The sequence below is a fragment of the Pygocentrus nattereri genome, chromosome 3 (genome assembly GCF_015220715.1).
Source record: "Pygocentrus nattereri isolate fPygNat1 chromosome 3, fPygNat1.pri, whole genome shotgun sequence".
In the NCBI taxonomy this organism is placed as follows: Eukaryota; Metazoa; Chordata; class Actinopteri; order Characiformes; family Serrasalmidae; genus Pygocentrus; species Pygocentrus nattereri.
Window position 1 is genome coordinate 50,999,669 of NC_051213.1, and position 22,500 is coordinate 51,022,168.

The 22,500-nt window shown below is 49.2% G+C and overlaps 1 protein-coding gene across 7 annotated transcripts in view; it reads right to left on the bottom strand.

The window, feature by feature from the left end:
- fhod3b (formin homology 2 domain containing 3b) overlaps positions 1-22,500 on the bottom strand; it is a 240,512-nt gene that overhangs the window by 69,145 nt on the left and 148,867 nt on the right. The gene's annotated exons all lie outside the window — the stretch shown is intronic.

Below are 22,500 nucleotides of genomic sequence, written 5' to 3' on the forward strand. Positions count from 1 at the left end.
TAATCAGATAACAGGGAAACTCCAGGTCTACAGGAGTCAGACAGTAATCAGATAATGGGGAAACTCCAGGTCTACAGGAGTCAGACAGTAATCAGATAATGGGGAAACTCCAGGTCTACAGGAGTCAGACAGTAATCAGATAACGGGGAAACTCCAGGTCTACAGGAGTCAGACAGTAATCAGATAATGGGGAAACTCCAGGTCTACAGGAGTCAGACAGTAATCAGATAACAGGGAAACTCCAGGTCTACATGAGTCAGACAGTAATCAGATAATGGGAAAACTCCAGGTCTACATGAGTCAGACAGTAATCAGATAACAGGGAAACTCCAGGTCTACAGGAGTCAGACAGTAATCAGATAACGGGGAAACTCCAGGTCTACAGGAGTCAGACAGTAATCAGATAACGGGGAAACTCCAGGTCTACAGGAGTCAGACAGTAATCAGATAATAGGGAAACTCCAGGTCTACATGAGTCAGACAGTAATCAGATAATGGGGAAACCATCACTTTAATCCATGAAACCATCAATGGAATTCTTGTAATTATCACTTTAATCCCTGAAACCGTCATTTTAATCTCTGTAACTGCCACTGTAATCCATGAAACCATCACTTCAATCCCTGAAACTATCACTTCAATCCCTGAAACCATCACTTTAATCCCTGTATCTATCACTTTAATCCCTGTATCTATCACTTTAATCCATCAAACCATCACTTTAATCCATCAAACCATCACTTTAATCCCTGTATCTATCACTTTAATCCATCAAACCATCACTTTAATCCATCAAACCATCACTTTAATCCCTGTATCTATCACTTTAATCCCTGTATCTATCACTTTAATCCATCAAACCATCACTTTAATCCATCAAACCTTCACTTTAATCCCTGTATCTATCACTTTAATCCCGCGCTGGTGGCCTGGGGCCGTATTACAGAACCTTCCTGTGTTCTAGTCCCAGATTAAGATCTAACAGGTCAAGATTTCATTTTTCTTTTCTTTGCATATGCGAACAGTGAGGACTGGTGGCTGGAGCATTTAACCGATGCTGAATAAACACCGTCGTCCGGTTTACGTGAACAAATTCTCACCAACACCACCGAGAAAAGTCTGAAGATAAATCTAAACGTTCATTACGACGCGAAGGCACGTCTGAGGACAGTCTTCCGCCTGGTGTTTGGCTGAGGGAGCATCTGAGGATCCGCGCGAATGATTTAAACCCCAAAACATCAGAACCATCCAGAAATGAGAGTCTGGAGGGGACGGGTTCTGCTGCGGCTGTGAGAGACGAGCTGAGGACACAATGAGGCCATTTGATAAAGAACATACCTAAACACTGAGAACATCACGCAGAGCAGAGTCGGCTCTCCAACAGTGCTCAGGCCCGAATACACTGCACTTTACACTGTGCTTTAAACGTTCACTGCAATAATAATAATAATAATAATAATAATAATAATAATAACTTTGTTTATAGAGCATTTTATAAACAAAACAAATATATATAATATATATATAAACAAAAATCACTAAATAAAAACAACAGTGAATAAGAGCAGATCTACACAGAACCAAACAAAAACATTATTTGGCTGGTAAGAACAGCAGAACCCACTTGCAGGTCCTATATAGAACCATTTTTCAAAAGATTTCTTAAAGAACCCACATACAAAGAACACACAGCAGGTACTCAGTCACACTGAAGAACCATTCAGCCATGCAAAGAACCATTCAAGCACTTACAAAGGTTCTACATGATAACGTTCTAGATGATTCTACCAAACTGGAGTCAGAGCTGAAACTTCTCTTTTAACTGATCTTAGACTTCAGACTAAAACCCTCTAAACCTTAATTATAATTATCTTACTAAAACTAATGACTGGACATCCCAGATCAATCCTAACTGGACCAACTGGACCGAATGTGTCCGTCGTGACTGTTTCAGTGACCGTTTTGCGCTCAGACAGACGAAAACGTGGGAAAGCATTTTTTAAAATGTGTCTAATGTGAAAATTAAATCCGTAATAAATATTAATCAATCAACTTAAAACACGTCAAAACAGAACTCAGTAAAAACGGCATGTATATAGTTTATTACTCTCTCTACTATTTATATGTTTATTACTATTCCTACACCAAACAAATCTTGTTGAAAGATGCTCTGCTTGGTCCTCTATCGCCCCCTTGAGTGCAGGATGGTGCATCAGCGGTACGTTAGCTGCAGGGTGTCGCTGCGCATTCCTGCGCTGAGGACGTTTCTGGCCCTAAACTGTGGGAGTGAGTGCAGTCCAAGCAGCTGGATTATTAATAGCTGTTCTGAGGACAACTGGAAAAACCATTAGTGTCCCGACTCAGCATCGACACTAAAACCCACTGGTGCAGCTCTAAACTCCCATTTCAGTCTGCACTCAGCTCCTATACAGCGCCGGCTGGCACTCTGCTCCTATACAGCGCCGGCTGGCACTCAGCTCCTATACAGCGCCGACTGGCACTCAGCTCCTATACAGCGCCGACTGGCACTCAGCTCCTATACAGCGCCGGCTGGCACTCAGCTCCTATACAGCGCCGGCTGGCACTCAGCTCCTATACAGCGCCGACTGGCACTCAGCTCCTATACAGCGCCGGCTGGCACTCTGCTCCTATACAGCGCCGGCTGGCACTCTGCTCCTATACAGCGCCGGCTGGAACTCAGCTCCTATACAGCGCCGGCTGGAACTCAGCTCCTATACAGCGCCGGCTGGCACTCAGCTCCTATACAGCGCCGGCTGGCACTCTGCTCCTATACAGCGCCGGCTGGCACTCTGCTCCTATACAGCGCCGGCTGGCACTCAGCTCCTATACAGCGCCGGCTGGCACTCTGCTCCTATACAGCGCCGGCTGGCACTCAGCTCCTATACAGCGCCGGCCGGCACTCAGCTCCTATACAGCGCCGGCCGGCACTCTGCTCCTATACAGCGCCGGCTGGCACTCAGCTCCTATACAGCGCCGACTGGCACTCAGCTCCTATACAGCGCCGGCTGGCACTCAGCTCCTATACAGCGCCGACTGGCACTCAGCTCCTATACAGCGCCGGCTGGCACTCTGCTCCTATACAGCGCCGGCTGGCACTCTGCTCCTATACAGCGCCGGCTGGCACTCAGCTCCTATACAGCGCCGGCTGGCACTCTGCTCCTATACAGCGCCGGCTGGCACTCAGCTCCTATACAGCGCCGGCTGGCACTCAGCTTCTATACAGCGCCGGCTGGCACTCTGCTCCTATACAGCGCCGACTGGCACTCAGCTCCTATACAGCGCCGGCTGGCACTCAGCTCCTATACAGCGCCGACTGGCACTCAGCTCCTATACAGCGCCGACTGGCACTCAGCTCCTATACAGCGCCGACTGGCACTCAGCTCCTATACAGCGCCGGCTGGCACTCAGCTCCTATACAGCGCCGGCTGGCACTCAGCTCCTATACAGCGCCGACTGGCACTCAGCTCCTATTCAGCGCCGGCTGGCACTCAGCTCCTATACAGCGCCGGCTGGCACTCAGCTCCTATACAGCGCCGACTGGCACTCAGCTCCTATACAGCGCCGACTGGCACTCAGCTCCTATACAGCGCCGGCTGGCACTCAGCTCCTATACAGCGCCGGCTGGCACTCAGCTCCTATACAGCGCCGGCTGGCACTCTGCTCCTATTACAGCGCCGGCTGGCACTCAGCTCCTATACAGCGCCGGCTGGCACTCAGCTCCTATACAGCGCCGACTGGCACTCATGCTCCTATACAGCGCCGGCTGGCACTCATGCTCCTATACAGCGCCGGCTGGCACTCAGCTCCTATACAGCGCCGGCTGGCACTCAGCTCCTATTCAGCGCCGGCTGGCACTCAGCTCCTATACAGCGCCGGCTGGCACTCTGCTCCTATACAGCGCCGGCTGGCACTCTGCTCCTATACAGCGCCGGCTGGCACTCAGCTCCTATACAGCGCCGGCTGGCACTCTGCTCCTATTCAGCGCCGGCTGGCACTCTGCTCCTATACAGCGCCGGCTGGCACTCAGCTCCTATACAGCGCCGACTGGCACTCAGCTCCTATACAGCGCCGGCTGGCACTCAGCTCCTATACAGCGCCGACTGGCACTCAGCTCCTATACAGCGCCGGCTGGCACTCAGCTCCTATACAGCGCCGACTGGCACTCAGCTCCTATACAGCGCCGGCTGGCACTCAGCTCCTATACAGCGCCGGCTGGCACTCAGCTCCTATACAGCGCCGGCTGGCACTCAGCTCCTATACAGCGCCGGCTGGCACTCAGCTCCTATACAGCGCCGGCTGGCACTCAGCTCCTATACAGCGCCGGCTGGCACTCAGCTCCTATACAGCGCCGGCTGGCACTCAGCTCCTATACAGCGCCGGCTGGCACTCAGCTCCTATACAGCGCCGGCTGGCACTCAGCTCCTATACAGCGCCGGCTGGCACTCTGCTCCTATACAGCGCCGGCTGGCACTCAGCTCCTATACAGCGCCGGCTGGCACTCAGCTCCTATACAGCGCCGGCTGGCACTCAGCTCCTATACAGCGCCGACTGGCACTCAGCTCCTATACAGCGCCGGCTGGCACTCAGCTCCTATACAGCGCCGGCTGGCACTCAGCTCCTATACAGCGCCGGCTGGCACTCAGCTCCTATACAGCGCCGGCTGGCACTCTGCTCCTATACAGCGCCGACTGGCACTCAGCTCCTATACAGCGCCGGCTGGCACTCAGCTTCCTATACAGCGCCGGCTGGCACTCAGCTCCTATACAGCGCCGACTGGCACTCAGCTCCTATACAGCGCCGACTGGCACTCAGCTCCTATACAGCGCCGGCTGGCACTCAGCTCCTATACAGCGCCGACTGGCACTCAGCTCCTATACAGCGCCGGCTGGCACTCAGCTCCTATACAGCGCCGGCTGGCACTCAGCTCCTATACAGCGCCGGACTGGCACTCAGCTCCTATACAGCGCCGACTGGCACTCAGCTCCTATACAGCGCCGGCTGGCACTCAGCTCCTATACAGCGCCGGCTGGCACTCAGCTCCTATACAGCGCCGGCTGGCACTCAGCTCCTATACAGCGCCGACTGGCACTCAGCTCCTATACAGCGCCGGCTGGCACTCTGCTCCTATACAGCGCCGGCTGGCACTCAGCTCCTATTCAGCGCCGGCTGGCACTCAGCTCCTATACAGCGCCGGCTGGCACTCTGCTCCTATTCAGCGCCGGCTGGCACTCTGCTCCTATACAGCGCCGGCTGGCACTCAGCTCCTATACAGCGCCGGCTGGCACTCAGCTCCTATACAGCGCCGGCTGGCACTCAGCTCCTATACAGCGCCGGCTGGCACTCTGCTCCTATACAGCGCCGGCTGGCACTCTGCTCCTATACAGCGCCGGCTGGCACTCAGCTCCTATACAGCGCCGGCTGGCACTCAGCTCCTATACAGCGCCGGCTGGCACTCTGCTCCTATACAGCGCCGGCTGGCACTCTGCTCCTATACAGCGCCGACTGGCACTCAGCTCCTATACAGCGCCGACTGGCACTCAGCTCCTATACAGCGCCGGCTGGCACTCAGCTCCTATACAGCGCCGACTGGCACTCAGCTCCTATACAGCGCCGGCTGGCACTCAGCTCCTATTCAGCGCTGGCTGGCACTCAGCTCCTATACAGCGGCGGCTGGCACTCAGCTCCTATACAGCGCCGACTGGCACTCAGCTCCTATACAGCGCCGGCTGGCACTCTGCTCCTATACAGCGCCGGCTGGCACTCTGCTCCTATTCAGCGCCGGCTGGCACTCTGCTCCTATACAGTGCCGGCTGGCACTCAGCTCCTATACAGCGCCGGCTGGCACTCAGCTCCTATACAGCGCCGACTGGCACTCAGCTCCTATACAGCGCCGGCTGGCACTCAGCTCCTATACAGCGCCGACTGGCACTCAGCTCCTATACAGCGCCGGCTGGCACTCAGCTCCTATACAGCGCCGGCTGGCACTCAGCTCCTATACAGCGCCGGCTGGCACTCAGCTCCTATACAGCGCCGACTGGCACTCAGCTCCTATACAGCGCCGACTGGCACTCAGCTCCTATACAGCGCCGGCTGGCACTCAGCTCCTATACAGCGCCGGCTGGCACTCTGCTCCTATTCAGCGCCGGCTGGCACTCTGCTCCTATACAGCGCCGGCTGGCACTCTGCTCCTATACAGCGCCGGCTGGCACTCAGCTCCTATACAGCGCCGGCTGGCACTCTGCTCCTATACAGCGCCGGCTGGCACTCAGCTCCTATACAGCGCCGGCTGGCACTCAGCTCCTATTCAGCGCCGGCTGGCACTCAGCTCCTATACAGCGCCGGCTGGCACTCTGCTCCTATTCAGCGCCGGCTGGCACTCAGCTCCTATACAGCGCCGGCTGGCACTCAGCTCCTATACAGCGCCGGCTGGCACTCTGCTCCTATACAGCGCCGGCTGGCACTCAGCTCCTATACAGCGCCGGCTGGCACTCTGCTCCTATACAGCGCCGACTGGCACTCTGCTCCTATACAGCGCCGGCTGGCACTCAGCTCCTATACAGCGCCGACTGGCACTCAGCTCCTATACAGCGCCGACTGGCACTCAGCTCCTATACAGCGCCGGCTGGCACTCAGCTCCTATACAGCGGCGGCTGGCACTCAGCTCCTATACAGCGCCGGCTGGCACTCTGCTCCTATTCAGCGCCGGCTGGCACTCTGCTCCTATACAGCGCCGGCTGGCACTCAGCTCCTATACAGCGCCGGCTGGAACTCAGCTCCTATACAGCGCCGGCTGGAACTCAGCTCCTATACAGCGCCGGCTGGCACTCTGCTCCTATACAGCGCCGGCTGGCACTCAGCTCCTATACAGCTCCGACTGGCACTCTGCTCCTATACAGCGCCGACTGGCACTCTGCTCCTATACAGCGCCGGCTGGCACTCTGCTCCTATACAGCGCCGGCTGGCACTCAGCTCCTATACAGCGCCGGCTGGCACTCAGTTCCTATACAGCGCCGGCTGGCACTCAGCTCCTATACAGCGCTGGCTGGCACTCAGCTCCTATACAGCGCCGGCTGGCACTCTGCTCCTGTTTATCAGAGCTCTCCCTGCTGTTTATCAGAGTCGCCCCCTGCTGTTTATCAGAGCTCCCCCTGCTGTTTATCAGAGCTCCCCCTGCTGTTTATCAGAGCTCCCCCTGCTGTTTATCAGAGCGTCCCCTGCTGTTTATCAGAGTCTCCCCCTGCTGTTTATCAGAGTCGCCCCCTGCTGTTTATCAGAGCACCCCCTGCTGTTTATCAGAGCGTCCCCTGCTGTTTATCAGTCTCCCCCTGCTGTTTATCAGAGTCGCCCCCTGCTGTTTATCAGGGTCACCCCCTGCTGTTTATCAGAGCTCCCCCTGCTGTTTATCAGAGCTCCCCATGCTGTTTATCAGAGCTCCCCCTGCTGTTTATCAGAGTCGCCCCCTGCTGTTTATCAGAGCTCCCCCTGCTGTTTATTAGAGCTCCCCTGCTGTTTATCAGAGTCGCCCCCTGCTGTTTATCAGAGCGCCCCCTGCTGTTTATCAGAGCGCCCCCTGCTGTTTATCAGAGTCGCCCCCTGCTGTTTATCAGAGCGCTCCCTGCTGTTTATCAGAGCTCCCCCTGCAGTTTATCAGAGCGCTCCCTGCTGTTTATCAGAGCTCCCCCTGCTGTTTATCAGAGCGCCCCCTGCTGTTTATCAGAGTCGCCCCCTGCTGTTTATCAGAGCTCCCCCTGCTGTTTATCAGAGTCGCCCACTGCTATTTATCAGAGCTCCCCCTGCTGTTTATCAGAGTCACCCCCTGCTGTTTATCAGAGTCACCCCCTGCTGTTTATCAGAGCTCCCCCTGCTGTTTATCAGAGTCACCCCCTGCTGTTTATCAGAGTCACCCCCTGCTGTTTATCAGAGCGCCCCCTGCTGTTTATCAGAGCTCCCCCTGCTGTTTATCAGAGTCACCCCCTGCTGTTTATCAGAGTCACCCCCTGCTGTTTATCAGAGCGCCCCCTGCTGTTTATCAGAGTAGCCCACTGCTGTTTATCAGAGCGCCCCCTGCTGTTTATCAGAGTCGCCCCCTGCTGTTTATCAGAGCTCCTCCTGCTGTTTATTAGAGCGCCCCCTGCTGTTTATCAGAGCTCCCCCTGCTGTTTATCAGAGCGTCCCCTGATGTTTATCAGAGCGCCCCCTGCTGTTTATCAGAGCGCCCCCTGCTGTTTATCAGAGCTCCCCCTGCTGTTTATCAGAGCGTCTCTGCTCTCAGTTTCAGTCTCCATTTCCCACGTTCATCCTCCTAATAAACAGACGTACGTTCAGCTCCGCCTCCAGAACCAGAGAAACGGACCTTAAACAGAAGTCAGGACCCTGCTGGGGTTCATCCTTATGTTAGGACAGGATTTAGGAGGTTTAGTCCAGTTAGGACGTTTGTGTGATGCTGTTTTCTGATCTGGAGTTAGTGAAGAGATTATGAAGGTAAGGTCTGTAGTCGTCATGGAGACCAAACTGATCAGATTTCAGAGTTTCTGTAATTCAGCCCGACTCCGTTATTTGTCTGGTCATGTGCACAAGATGGAAACGTTTTTCTGGAATTTGTTCTTCTCTCCCGGTTCTCCTCCTGTTCTCTTCTCAGCCTGAATGTTCTCACACACACTGAGACTTCACCAGGTGCAGCTGTCTGTGTGTGTGTGTGTGTGTGTGTGTGTGTGTTCTGGTCTTGCTATACTTGTAAGGACTACACATCCTAACAATGATAGGACAACATGACAAATTTTGCTCAAGAGAGGACTTTGTGCGTTTTTCACCACAAATTGCTTTAAAAAAAAAACAAAACTAAAAGAGCAGAAATATTGTCTTTTGGATACGGACGTTAAGATTAGGGTTAGGTTTAGGACTAGCATTACTTGGCTACTGTACTACAAAATCAATAGAAACTTTTGGAAGTCCTCACAAGTATAGCAAGATAAACGTGTGCGTGTGTGTGCGTGTGTGTGTGTGTGTTTGTGTGTGTGTGTGTGTGTGTGTGTGTGTGTGTGGAGTGACGGTTCATCTTTTATCAATCAGAGCTAATTACTCACTCTCGACTACAACATTCCACACACACACACACACACACGCATGTACAGTGACAGACATGCAGACACACTCACACGCACTTACACACACACACACACACACACACACACACACACACAGACGTCTGTCTCTATTACAGTGAAACCACATCAGAGCTGCAAGTGAGGGTCTGATTAAGCTGCTGTGCTGACAGACAGGTGAGTAAACGCAGCCCCTCCAACCCCCACCCCCACACCCCCCCACCCCCACACACAGCATCACAGGTGTCCATCTCAGATACACACGAGATCCAGACTGCTGAAGACGTCAGTGTTCAAGTGATTCTCCTGAGCTGGTTCAGAGTCAGAGCTGAGACACATTCAGGACTTTAACTGATCTTAGACTTCAGACTAAAACCTGCTAAACCCTAATTATGATTATTGTATTAAAACTAATGACCGGACACCCCCGATCAATCCTAACTGGACCAAACTGGGCCGAATGTGTCCGTGGTGACTGTTTCAGTGACCGTTTCAGCTTCATGACCAGAAGCTCAGCTCTGAACAGCTGTTCACACAGAAATCCTCATATTTTACACTGAAACACTGAAAAGATGAAACTCTGACGCCTCTTAATGTTCCTCACTGACGTTCAGACTCCGGGACACGTTCACCTCCAAACAGGTCTACCTGCTCACCACGTGGCCACAGACCCCTGCAGTGGCGTGGTCATTTTGGGGTCGGCACCATGTTGTTATGCCCATATTAGGAACTCCGGGTCTCTAAGGCCAGAATGAATACGGTTTTCAAAAAATCTCGTCTAGCGCCCCCTGTGGCAGATGAAAATGTTCAGAACCCGATCCGTTTAGTCCTGTGGACATTCTTCTCCCGAACACCACTGGATCCTCTGAATTACGAGGTCGTTAAAGAGCTAATAATACTAATGTCGCTACACGCGAGCTGAAGCTACTGCACCACTGAGTTCACGTCATTAGACTGGCAGCCTCCCTGAAGAGCTGGTCTCTCTCAGAACATCCTCATTATTACTTTAATGCTGGTAACTCGGGAAATTCGCCAGCTTTTTGTTTGACTCTTTCCGTTCCACCTTAAATGGCGCAGCAGTCACGTTCTGAAATGCTGCCCCATTTAAGGTGGAACGGGAAAATTCAAACAAGCAGCCGGAGAAAAAGAAGCCGACTTCAGCTTCATGGAGGCTTGAAAGGCCTGATATGAGGAGCGACATGAACTTATCTTGGCTGTTTCATCGAACTAACAGGTCAGTGTTTCCTGATTCTCGTTGAGATAGAGGGGTGAGGTGAAGTGTTGTTAACTCAAACAGAGAGATATGAGAAAAAAAGAAAAACCGGCAAGTTAGTGGGGTGATAATAAATAACTGCCCCCCTCTTTGAAGGCGTATGATCCCTAAATGTAACTAAAGCCCAGCAGTGAGGAGCTGAACGTTCCCCTCCTCTGCTGTCCCTGCAGACGGCAGGGTCGCCTACAGAGCGGCGCTAGTAGCTGTTAATGAAGTGATGCTCTTTTATTAGAGGGTCTCATTTCAGAGGAAGATCTCAACCACTGCCCTGTAGCTCAGGAACAAGGGGCAACACTCAAACAAGGGGTAGGGGTGAAAAGGAGAAATGGGACGGGGCCTGAGGGGAACGTTCCTTACAGGGAGAACATGTGCCAACCTTTATTATTCACCCGCTCGTAAAACGCTTTTAGGCCTGAGCTTTGCTTTCTGTACTTTCACTGCAGGCAGTATTTCATCACAGCAGCCACATGTTTGAGACAATGCTAACGCTGCTAACCAGAGCAAAGCTAGAAGCCACCACTTAACATGATTCAAACGAATCCGCGTCTGTTCGCTTTCAGTGTTCGAACGGTGGCATTACTGAACGAAGCCCTCCTTCAACACCGCGACGGACTCCCAGCCCTCAAACATGCAGCGCGGCCCGGCTCTGTCGGCTCCTTTCTGTGTGAGTCTGTACGTCCCTCTCTCCGCAGCACCTCCCTCCTTTCCCGTTTCATTTACATTTCCAGATTTCTCCAGAAGTGGGTCAGCCAGGCTCTGTATGCGTCAGCATGCTGCATTTATTTCAGAGGGTTTTTCAGGGCAAAAGGCCCAAAACGCAGCCCTGCACATTCGCCTCAATCTGCCGTGAACTACAGGAGGCTTCGCTGCTGCATGTCTTCAGCCTATTGGTGTGAAAACAATCCACAGCAGCTCCCACGGTCAGTCCCAACCAACGGTCAGTCCCAAGCAACGGTCAGTCCCAAGCAACGGTCAGTCCCAAGCAACGGTCAGTCCCAAGCAAACCTGTACAATAGGAGTCACGACTATACTCAGATCTGGCCACATCACGCACATCATGCACCAGGGGGCGTAGCCATGGGTGGCAGACTGATCACCAATCAAATCACTTCGCTCTCCAACAAGTACTAGTTCTAGTTATGTGACAGCATGTATACACACAATAAACAGACAAAACAACAGACAGACAATAGATAAACAACAGCCTACACTCTTAAAAAAGGCGGTTCTTCCGGGGTTCTTTAGTACAATAAAATGGCTCTACATAGAACCATAAACACTCAAAGAACGCTTTGCATCATTAAAGGGTTCTTTTCATCGTGCAACGGTTCTTCAGATTGAAGCAGAATTTTGGTTGTACATAGAACCAAAAATTAAACAATTTTCTTTACTGAAGAACCTTTAAAGATTCTTTTTTTCTAATTTCAGCTTTGTAATTTCAGTACATTGTAAGTACAATATTTTGCAGATGACTGACCATGGCAACATCAAAGGACGTAGGATGATGATGTTTAAGTGTTTACGCTTGCCATGTTGTTTTTCGTCGTTCCATCTCGCCCGTCTGATTTTAGCTCGGTTATGTCGTCTTCATCGGGCGGATGTACCTGTGGTGAGCAGTCAACTACAGTGTTTTATGTGAATCTGGTATTCCGGTTGATTGCTATTATTTTGTATGACCACACGGTAGAAGTGTAGAAGGAGGCAGGGTGATGAATTCATTGGTGTCAGAAGTAGGATATGCCTGATGTAATGATATTGCAGGACATTAACGTGTTTGGAAACTGTATCTACCAAGCTGGTCTGCCTAATTTTAGACAGACTTATCCAAAAATTCGTTTACAGCAATCTTTTCATGCACATATATTTTTCCACATCTAAATGTTCAGACACCGTGGCTAGCTACCCAACATAAAATCAGCTCAAGCTGAATATTACGATGTGAAAAGGAAAAAATAGGCCTGCAAGACGAGCCATTCACAGGAAACCCTGATGCAGCATGAACGCTGCACACTGAGCAGGCATGACCACTGCTTAGCTACAGCAAACTCAGCTATTATTCTAATTTACAGCGATAGTTACATCTGGCCTTTGGGATTAATTCAGGATGCAGCGCCTCACAATTAAGAAATGAACAGCGTTATCAAAACAACCCACTGAGGACTCAGTAGCTTCACACACATTCAGAAGGAATGACCCTGCTTTCACAATAAGAGTCCCACATAATTCTATAGTTAAATGTAAATTGACTTGATTTAATTTAACATTAAAATGTTTATTAAACACTGTGTAACAATAATGAAGGTTTGTGGTGACAGAAGAACTGCTGTGAAACACTGATATGTTTAAATCAGTGAACAGATGCAAAGTTGAATTTCAAACTTTTCAATAAATCACTGAAAAGCATTTAAGCTACAGACAGTGTAGAAAGCATGTCTACGCTGTTCGAGTCATCCAGGCCCTCAAAAAACAGCAGGGAGTCTAGATTAAAAATGTACAGACTGTGTTTCGGCCGACAGAAGGAAGCTGTAATTTTACCTGCTCTGAAAAGCTGAACAGAACGGACAGGGAATGTTTTCCTTTCCAAATAAGCGGCGTCTGGAGTGGACAGCGAGGGGGATATAAGGCGTGACGGTACGAGCCGCTGAAGGATGAGCTGTGGTGAACTCTTACAGCGCTACTGAGGACGGTGGGCTGTTTTTCCCTGTTTTTTTGTGTGACCCACCATGTGCTGAAGTCGTACTCGGCCAAGGCTCAAAGCAGCTATTAGTCATTAGCTACACAGCTAAACGTTAACACGCTCAACTCTAATGACCTGCAGCTGTAAATTCACTTCAATACTCTTCTCCAGCATCACTCCTCACAATACCTTCAGCTTCACTCGCTGCTTCTGTCTGTCTGTGCAGTCTAGCTAGAACAAAAGAAACCAGTCTCGGTTCTATGAGACACATCTTCTGCAGCTCTAGTGTTATTAGTATCTAGCTTTGGACAGACTACGGGGCCCAAATGCGGCCCGTAAACAGATTCGAACTGTCTTAGAAAGAATTATTGATGGGCCGCCAGCCAACACGTTGCAGTTTTTCCCTTCAGCTGATGGTGGCAGCAGCACTGGGAACTTACAGCAAGGGGAAAACTTTTTCAAAAATTCCCAGAAATTCAGTCTTTCAGATGCAATCACAGTGACTGAGAGCAGTTTGGTTCAGACGTCTTTACAGTGGTGGTGATGGGAACCAGGCGTCGCCATGACTACAACACAGATATAGACACTTTATTTACCATCCAGAACCACCAGAGAACCTACACGAGTCTTCTGAGCTTATATGGAATGTTGACGATGGAAAACAGTGGAAAATCTGGAATAATGAGTTTTCTTTGGGGACTATTTTGCCGCACAGCGCCCTGCATGTCTCCCTCCACCATGAATGGAGTTGAAGTTCTCTAAACTCTCATAAAACAGCGTCTCAGTCATCAGGCAGTGAATTCAGAACCAGTTCATGTAGGAACTTTCTGTAGGAGCTTTTAGAGGGACGTCTGGTTCCCATCACCACCACTGTGAGGAGCTTTTAGAGGGACGTCTGGTTCCCATCACCACCACTGTGAGCAGTTCAGTCTCAGAGCGATTCCTTCAAAGCTGCGGACATAAACGTTTCATTACTCCCCAGAGAGAATATATCAATGGCGTGCAGTCGGCCAAAGCCGGCCGTGTTGGAGAGGTGGGTGTAGGTGGGGAAACAGCTGATGCAAACCCACAAACCACAAAGCAGCACTGGGGAGGAATTCAGAGACACCCGGAAACACCCAGCGTCCCCTGCCAAACCACCTGCACCTCAACATACCTGAATAAATCTGAAAATGTGCACGCATCCATGAATAAACGAGTTACCATGTAACTTTTAACACGTTTTGCCGTGACACGCTGAAATACGACCGTAGCAAAGTGCATCTATATGTCATCCGTATGGCGTAGTGGATTCCTGAGGAGCGCTGTGGGCTGTGTTACAGCTCCACGGCTCAGTCTGCTTGTGCTCTAATGTAACCAATCTGTTTCAGCGCATCTGGGACTCGTCCCTCTGAGCTGCAGCTGTGGACCTCTCATGAAGCACAACGGACATTTACATCACCAGACAATTTAGTTCCAAACAATTACTGCTCCATCAGCAAATGGCAAATGGATGTCATGATTATTGTACATGAAAAATAAAAATATTCCTGTCCTGTTTATTAGCTCCACATCCCATAAACATATTTACCAGAAAATCACCCAGAAGCCTCAACGGCTAAATCTCCTCTCAGCTGTGTCCAGTCAGCGAGTCTCTCTCGCTTCTTTCCAGCTTCCATTCTTCTCAAGAGACTCACGTTTAGCTCCTCAGAGAATCTGTAGACACGCCTCAGACGTCCAGCCTTAGAAGTTCACTGCACGATGCAAGCAAGTCCAGACACATTCGACGTGCCGTTTATTTGAAGGGGGCAGGTCTGGTGTCTACCAGGTCTTCCAGGTGGTTGTTAGGAGACACATCTTCTCTGAAGCTTTTAATCATGTCTGAACTCCAGCTTTGGAAACCTCACTTATGCAGGTGGATTGTCTTCTATCTAATCTCACAAACATCTCCTGAAAAATGGATAACTTTTTCTTAAGTTGAGGTTTTGACTGGAAAAAAATAAAGGGTCCGCACAATTCTTTAATTTCGCATGGGCAAAGGTTAATATGTGCCGTATTTAAGCGTTCTCCCTGCTGAGGATGTCTTTCCTTATTCCCAATCAGAAAATCAACAAAAATGTGGAATTTGGCCAGAAGGTTCACAAAATTTTGCACACCCATTGGCCATCCTATGAGAAACACCTACCACACAGATTCGTCAATGGGAAAGGACCACCATGGGACCACCTCTGGGCATTTATTCCATGGGTAGTGGACCATTCTCAGCACAACTGAGACACTAACATAGTAGCAGCATGGTACTGCAGTGCTAGTTGAAGTGTACTGGCAACAGATTGTGCAAAGTGCATATATTTGGTGGGTGTTTCCGATAAAGTGGCCAACACATGTAGCTACAATGCAGACAGACGGAGCGACCAGTCGCAGACGCTACTTTAGCAAGATCAACCACAACATCTTCGAAAAGACAATCAGAAATGCTGCTAATCATCTTTAGAGTTAGGATGACCCCCTCACTGCTGATCGTCAGGTTCTGAAACACAGCGCCCCCAACAGGTGAGGCTCATCGCCTTTTCTCCTCCACTGCTGATGCTGGGTTAGAGGCTGAGACCAGAGCAGATGTAAGGGGAAAGACCCCCGTCCGCTCCAACACCCCGTCCAAGCTTCCAGAACAGAAATCCATCCGCACTCGTTACCGATCACTGCAAACCAGAACACGCGACTTACAGAGCAGAGAGAAAAACTCTCCATCAGAACTGAAAGAACCGACGGAACACGTGACATGAGAACTCGCCAGCATCTGTATGTGTGTCTGGGCGCAGTGCGGCCAAAATGTAGGTCAGCCAGGTGGGCCTGGACGGCAGTCAAATGGAGGTTAGCCTGGGTTGCTTCACACTCGGGAGAACCAGCCTTAGCTACTTTCTGCACAGCTGGACAAAACAGCGTATCACAACTGTACTGCTTCATATCAGCGCAGGACGGAAGACGTTTACAGTACAACACATCTCAGAAATTGATATGTAAAGTTATTTATACAGTCAGTTATTATTTATTTACCTTATATACTGTTTTCCCTTTCTAACAACTGACTGACACATGGTTATACATTAAAAAAGAACCTTCAAACTCAAAAAAAGAAGAAGAAAAAGCTGCTTCGGCCCTATTGCTGAGTTCAGCTAGCGTCCCTATTGAGTTCTAGTAGTATGTTAGCGCTAAGCTAACAGTACTACAGTTTTTGGCCATTCTAGATTAAACACAGACTTCTGACGAGCGTAAAATGGGTTTTATTTGAAGCTACTGGAGTTAAAGTCGAGACCCCCAAGGTAAAATATTCCCCCAGTAAAAGTAGAAGTTCCTCCCTTTAGACCTCCACTTGAGTAAAAGTACTAAAGTATTTCCCTTCAAATGTACTTAAGTATAAAGTAAAAGTACTAAAAGAGTAATTCTGGCTCTGATGTCCTGTTATCATTTTTATAACCAGACTGGCTTCATGAACTCATTTCAGGTGAAAGTCCTCCAGCGTCTCTCTTGGTAAACCAGTCTTTTAATAGAAGGTCATTAATTAGTGACGCTGACGTCTATTAAAATGATCAGAAGCACAAGTTGTCCATTCTCAAGAACTAACCGAAATCTGGTTAGGCTACGGCTCATATTCACATATCTAGAACTTGCCTACTTATGAAACTGGTCCTGTTGTAAACAAGGCATGATCGGTGGATTCAGTTCCTAATTATGCAGGCAGTTAATCTAATGTGTACGACCTTCTGTCCAGCTCCTGAAGTCCTAACCAATGGGAGAGCTCCCTAGTATCTAATTAGATACCACAAAGAAAGCAGTCCTGATTGGATGAATTTCTTTTTAATGATTTAAACCCATCCAAAATGTAACAATGGAATAAGACTATTATTATGATACTTACAGAATTTCAATACATCAAGCATGATGACTGACATGGTGAACATTCGATAAGCCTTCATTATTCTGACCTTAAATTACTCGATTGTGTCAACGCCTTCATTCACCAAAGCCTCAAGAAGGCACCAAACATCTCGACAACTGTTAACAAATGACACACTGTGCAAAACTGTCCAGAGCCAAGCACTCCTTGCTAACATCCTCCACCAAAGCGCTTCGCTGCAGCCACACAGGCCGAGCTTCTGGTTTCAATCAGCACATTCTCTTTAATCAAATCAGGAGGCTAATGGCTTCGGAGGTTAGCAGATCATTAGGGCAGAGTCTCGTTGAAGGAAAACAAAGGGATAAGAGGATAGGGGAGGACCGCCTTATTTGCACTGACAGTACAGTTTTCTCGTTTGATGTCCCCTCTGCTCCAGCGAGGAGCTGCATACAATTAGGCCTAATGGCAAAAATAGAAAGCACTTCTGGTAAACGTTCGTGATCCGAACGAATACGGATCCTCGCTGTTGGTCAGAAACGGTAAACACAGCACGGAAGGAAGCGCTTCATGATTTATGAGCTTTCAGACTTGGGAGCACTCTGGTTTCCCAGCACTTCAGTACCGTCGCCAACGATGGTGAAGAGCTTTTTCACTCCGGTGGAGATAATAAGGGTCTAGGAGTCGTTCAGTTGTATAATGACTGCGATGTTTTAGGAAATGCTGCACTAAGTCATTCAATCACTTCTAAAAATACACAAACTATTTACACAGCAGTGACAATAAAAACAACACACCATGATTTTCATTCCCGGAATCCAGGACCTAAACCCGCTCTTTATAAGCAGCCTTTGTTTATTCAATTATCACCACTATGGTGGTGCTGAATTTGGATAGCACCTCTATGGGATTTACAATGTGCAAGCACTCAAATGAAATAGCTGCGTTTACATTTTCCCACACTGGGTTTAACACAACTGGCTTTCTGGGATATGTTTGGGAATTTTACTTCGGGCAAAAAATAATCCTATCCTTTAGTAAATATTACTGTTGCACAAATATTGATACTGTATCAGTAACGGCACCAATACTGGCTCTTAAACACAGTATCGGTGATTTCTGACATGCACATGCGTTTGAGGCATATATTCGCACCAGTTGACAGCACCTAACTTCATGTCAGCACAGTGGGATGACAAGCTGTGGTAAAAATGCTCATAGTAGAAACTGTAACAGCAGCACTTCATAAGAAAAACATGCTAACGAGCTCCGCTTACCTGAACGGCTGAGGCACTACTTTCACTAACCAGTCATCTGCTGCTGTGAGGTCACTTAAGAGTCTGAGTCAATGTGAGTCCAGATTGTTATCGCTAGAGCGGAGGGAAACTGCCGGACTCTCAGCGTAATGACGGCCTTTAGCCTTGATTTAGCCTTCAGCATAGCATACCAGGCATGTCGTTATCCTTTCCTCCTAACAAAATATCCAGAAATGTGTCCAGAAATGTGTCCTCATGTCCAGAAATGAGTGCTGTGTTGGTGCCGCACTCTCCGGTCTGTTTACTGCGTCTAATGCCTGTGTAATTTATCGTATTTATTATATTGTTTCTAGCTTAATTTTTTGTCTGCCATGTTGCACCGTGCTGTTCCTGGAGGAACGGAATTTCACTCCACTGTCTACCTGTGCATGGATGGAATGACAACAAAAGCCTCTTGACTTGAAAACAGGCAAACATAGCCACTGAGTCGGCTACGAGTCCGGAGCGCTTAACCGCCTCATGCAGGAGCTGAAACTTTGCTTCCGCCTGCAGTTCCATATCTTCACGTCCGTAACTCAGTTTGGAGAAAACTTCTATAGACTGTCAGAAAGTTCAGGTTGTACAACTGACTGATTATGTTATATATATAAATCATGTTATATATGTGAATTGTGAAGTGAGTTCATGTCACCTGTGAAAGTTTCAAATAAAATCAATTTTTTAAAAATCGCATTTGGTGAGCATGACATCAGACATTCACGTTTTAATACACATACTGACGTCTAAACTGTGTTAACATTGCAAAATCGATGAATATATTAATCTACGTTACAAAAACTCTCTGACGAAACGTTCCAGAAGCAGCTCCAGGCTTTCTGAAGACCTTCAGGCCGACAGTTTGTTGACCGTTAGAAGCAGCGTGGGGAATGTGATTTTAACCTTGATGCAGCTGAGACTGCTGCGGTTTTTCAGGGTTTTGCTGTGTTTGGGTCCAGTTTCTGAGGCTGCTTTGGAGGGAAAGCCCTGCTCTGAGGAGGCATATGGAGTCAGCAGTGCTTTAATGAGGTAATCCCTCCAAGGAAAGAATGTGTCGGCTCCTGGGAGACCGAGCTACGACTCCTGAACCACATCAGCACAGCAGGAAAGTAATATCGTGTGAAAGAGGGCTGGAATGCCTACTGTCTGTATAAAGGCCTCTGATACATTTCTACTGTCTCTCGCGCTCATCAATCCGACGCTGTTTGTGATATTTGGTCAAACTCTCCTGCAGCACTCCAGCTGCTGTCCATAAACTATCAGGTCTGTCGTTTTTACCACTGCAGCACCCACCAGTGGATTTATGGGGCATGTAGTCTGTGCAACCCCTACTGGTGAGATTCAGAAGCTTTGATACGGTACAGCGGAGTCTCGATTCGATGGTGGTTCTCGATTCGATGGCTGATAAGGTGACATGTCAACATGCTAACGTTTCCATTTTCAGTGTATTAGAACATTCGACTTTACCCAGTACGACTGAAACAGCTGCTTACAGCGTCCAGAGCTCACTCACCAGCCACTAGCTGACAGGCCCGACAGGATGCAGCAATACACTGATAGGAAATGTTCTACTGTTACACGACTTCAGCCACGTCACCCCACTGCTGCGCTCCCTTCACTGGCTTCCTGTAGCTGCATCAGATTTAAACCCTAATGCTGGCCTACAAAGCCAGAAATGGACCAGCCCCTACCGACTTGATGGCAATGGTGAAATCTGGAACTGGACCACGAGCCCTTCGAGCTTCGAGTACAGCTCGGCTTGACCCGCCATCCTTCAAGGTGCACGGAAGACCAGCGTGGAGAATGTTCTCTGTACTGGAGCCCAGGTGGGGGAATGAACTCCCACTGGCTGTCCGAACAGCAGAGTCTCTCGTGGTCTTCAAACGTAGACTGAAGACTCTTTACACAGCACTTAAATCAGCGCTGAGTGAAGTATTGATTGTAGTGTATTGTACTGCACTTATGTAGTGTATTGTAGTGTGTTGTAGTGTACTGTAGTGTGTTGTAGTGTATTGTAGTGTGTTGTAGTGTACTGTAGTGTGTTGTAGTGTAGTGTATTGTAGTGTGTTGTAGTGTACTGTAGTGTGTTGTAGTGTATTGTAGTGTGTTGTAGTGTACTGTAGTGTGTTGTAGTGTAGTGTACTGTAGTGTGTTGTAGTGTATTGTAGTGTGTTGTAGTGTACTGTAGTGTGTTGTAGTGTGTTGTAGTGTAGTGTACTGTAGTGTGTTGTAGTTTACTGTAGTGTGTTGTAGTGTACTGTAGTGTGTTGTAGTGTAGTGTACTGTAGTGTGTTGTAGTTTACTGTAGTGTGTTGTAGTGTGTTGTATTGCACTGTTCTGTGTTCAGCTCTGCTCCTTTCCTCTCTGTATCAGTGACTGTGTTTCTATCAGTATCTGAGCTCAGGACCGTCTCTCTCTCTGACCTGCTGGTAACCAGCAGAGAGACTTTCTCTAGACAGACGAAGCTCTTCCTGTAAGTCTCTCTGGATCAGAGCGTCTGGAAATGTAACTCTCTAACTCTGAAGCTGAAGTTGACGATGTTGAGACGGTAAACAGACCCTGGACAGTCACTGCTGCTGTCTCTAATGTTAGCTGGCCAGGTTGTTGCTAACAGCACATGCTTTCATGGAATCTCGCTGCACATCGGAGCTCAGAGCAGCTGCCCGGAGACGGGGCTAAAATACGCAAGACTACTCAGGCTTTGGGTAAAAACCCAAAGGTCTCGTAGCTCGTCAGCAGTCTAGTTTCTCCCACTGTAGCACCGACGCCGGCTGTAGGAACTCACGGAGGCCTGACTGTGTGGAAATGTTGATGCGGTGGAGCTCAGGGGTCTCCGTGTTGGACAGACAGCCAGACAACACAAGCACACAGACTTTCCAAGCAGAGCTAATGCTAACCTAACACTGTCTGGTCTTCTACTTAAGCGCTCTGCCACCGCGCACTGAGAGGACAGAGGAGTAGTGGAGGCCTCGCGGCCGTAATCCCGATCCGAACCGTACTGACTCGACGAGGCGGCTTACGCCCGGTTCTAGTTCATTTCCCACCTTCCTGATAGCAAGAGGATGGTGGACCGCTGTTGGCCTGCTAATGGCAAAGCTGGCGGTCCACTAGAGTTCAGCCTTTTCCAGGCGGCCCACCGGTGTTTAAGCAGATTATCCGACAAAAATTCCTCTTCACCGCTCATTTTCCACTCACAGTCTAAATGACTCATTCCTCCTTCCTTCCTTTCTTTAGTTACTCTCCGTGAATTCGTTTAGGAAATGGTTTTAATCCAGCTCAGCGTCGGCAGCGCTTCACACCTGACGTTGGGCATTCTTTCTCTCAGCTGTTAGTGATGTTTGTCTTAATTATTTTATAAAATAAAAGTCTCTGTGATTTAAAATCAGTTTGACAAGATTAAAAACTAGGTAGAGCTTGTATGCAGGACAGTAACCTGGGTGGTCCAAGGGCAGACCAGCAGTGGCCAACAGTCAGTGGGCTGCCGACCTTACCAAGCCAGCAGACTTTTCTTTATTTAAGTTATTAGTCCCACGACGGGGAAATTCCACCTTCACATTTAACCCGTCCGTGCAGTGAAACACCACATACACACTAGGGGGCAGTGAGCACACTTGCCCGGAGCGGTGGGCAGCCCTATCCACGGCGCCCGGGGAGCAGTTGGGGGTTAGGCGTCTTGCTCAAGGACACCTCAGTCATGGACTGTCGGCTCTGAGGACCGAGGACAGAAAATGAAGGAACTCTTTTACATTAAAAATGTTCAAGCAGTTATAAACTATGACTCTGCTCAAACGCTCCATATCAAGCCATTTGTTTTGGACGCGCTCGGGAGCGCCCCCTAGTGTTTGAGAAACCCAGAAGACGTTGCAGAGCGGGAATTCTCCTCTCTACAAGTTCTCTGATGCCAGTAAGCTTCCATGACTAGCTACATTAGCCTCTTAGCTCCAGGGCTGGAACTGAAGAAGAAGCTCCAAATGTGCTGGTCGACTCCAGTTCTGGATGGTGAGAGCAGCCAGAGCTACACTCGTCCCTCGCCCCTCAGAAATCAAGGAGAGATTCTCACACGACACAGCGTTTTTATTCCAAAGCCCACGGAGCATCCGAGAGTCCGAGAGAACCGTCGAAATGCTGCCGGAACACGAGACGAAAGCTGTTAGAGAAACAAACACTGCGGCTTCAGCGTTCAGCCTGTCTGGACGAAGCAGATTCACACGCAGGCCGTCTTCTCCAAACCCTGACCCACTTCCCCCAGAAATCCACCAAAACGT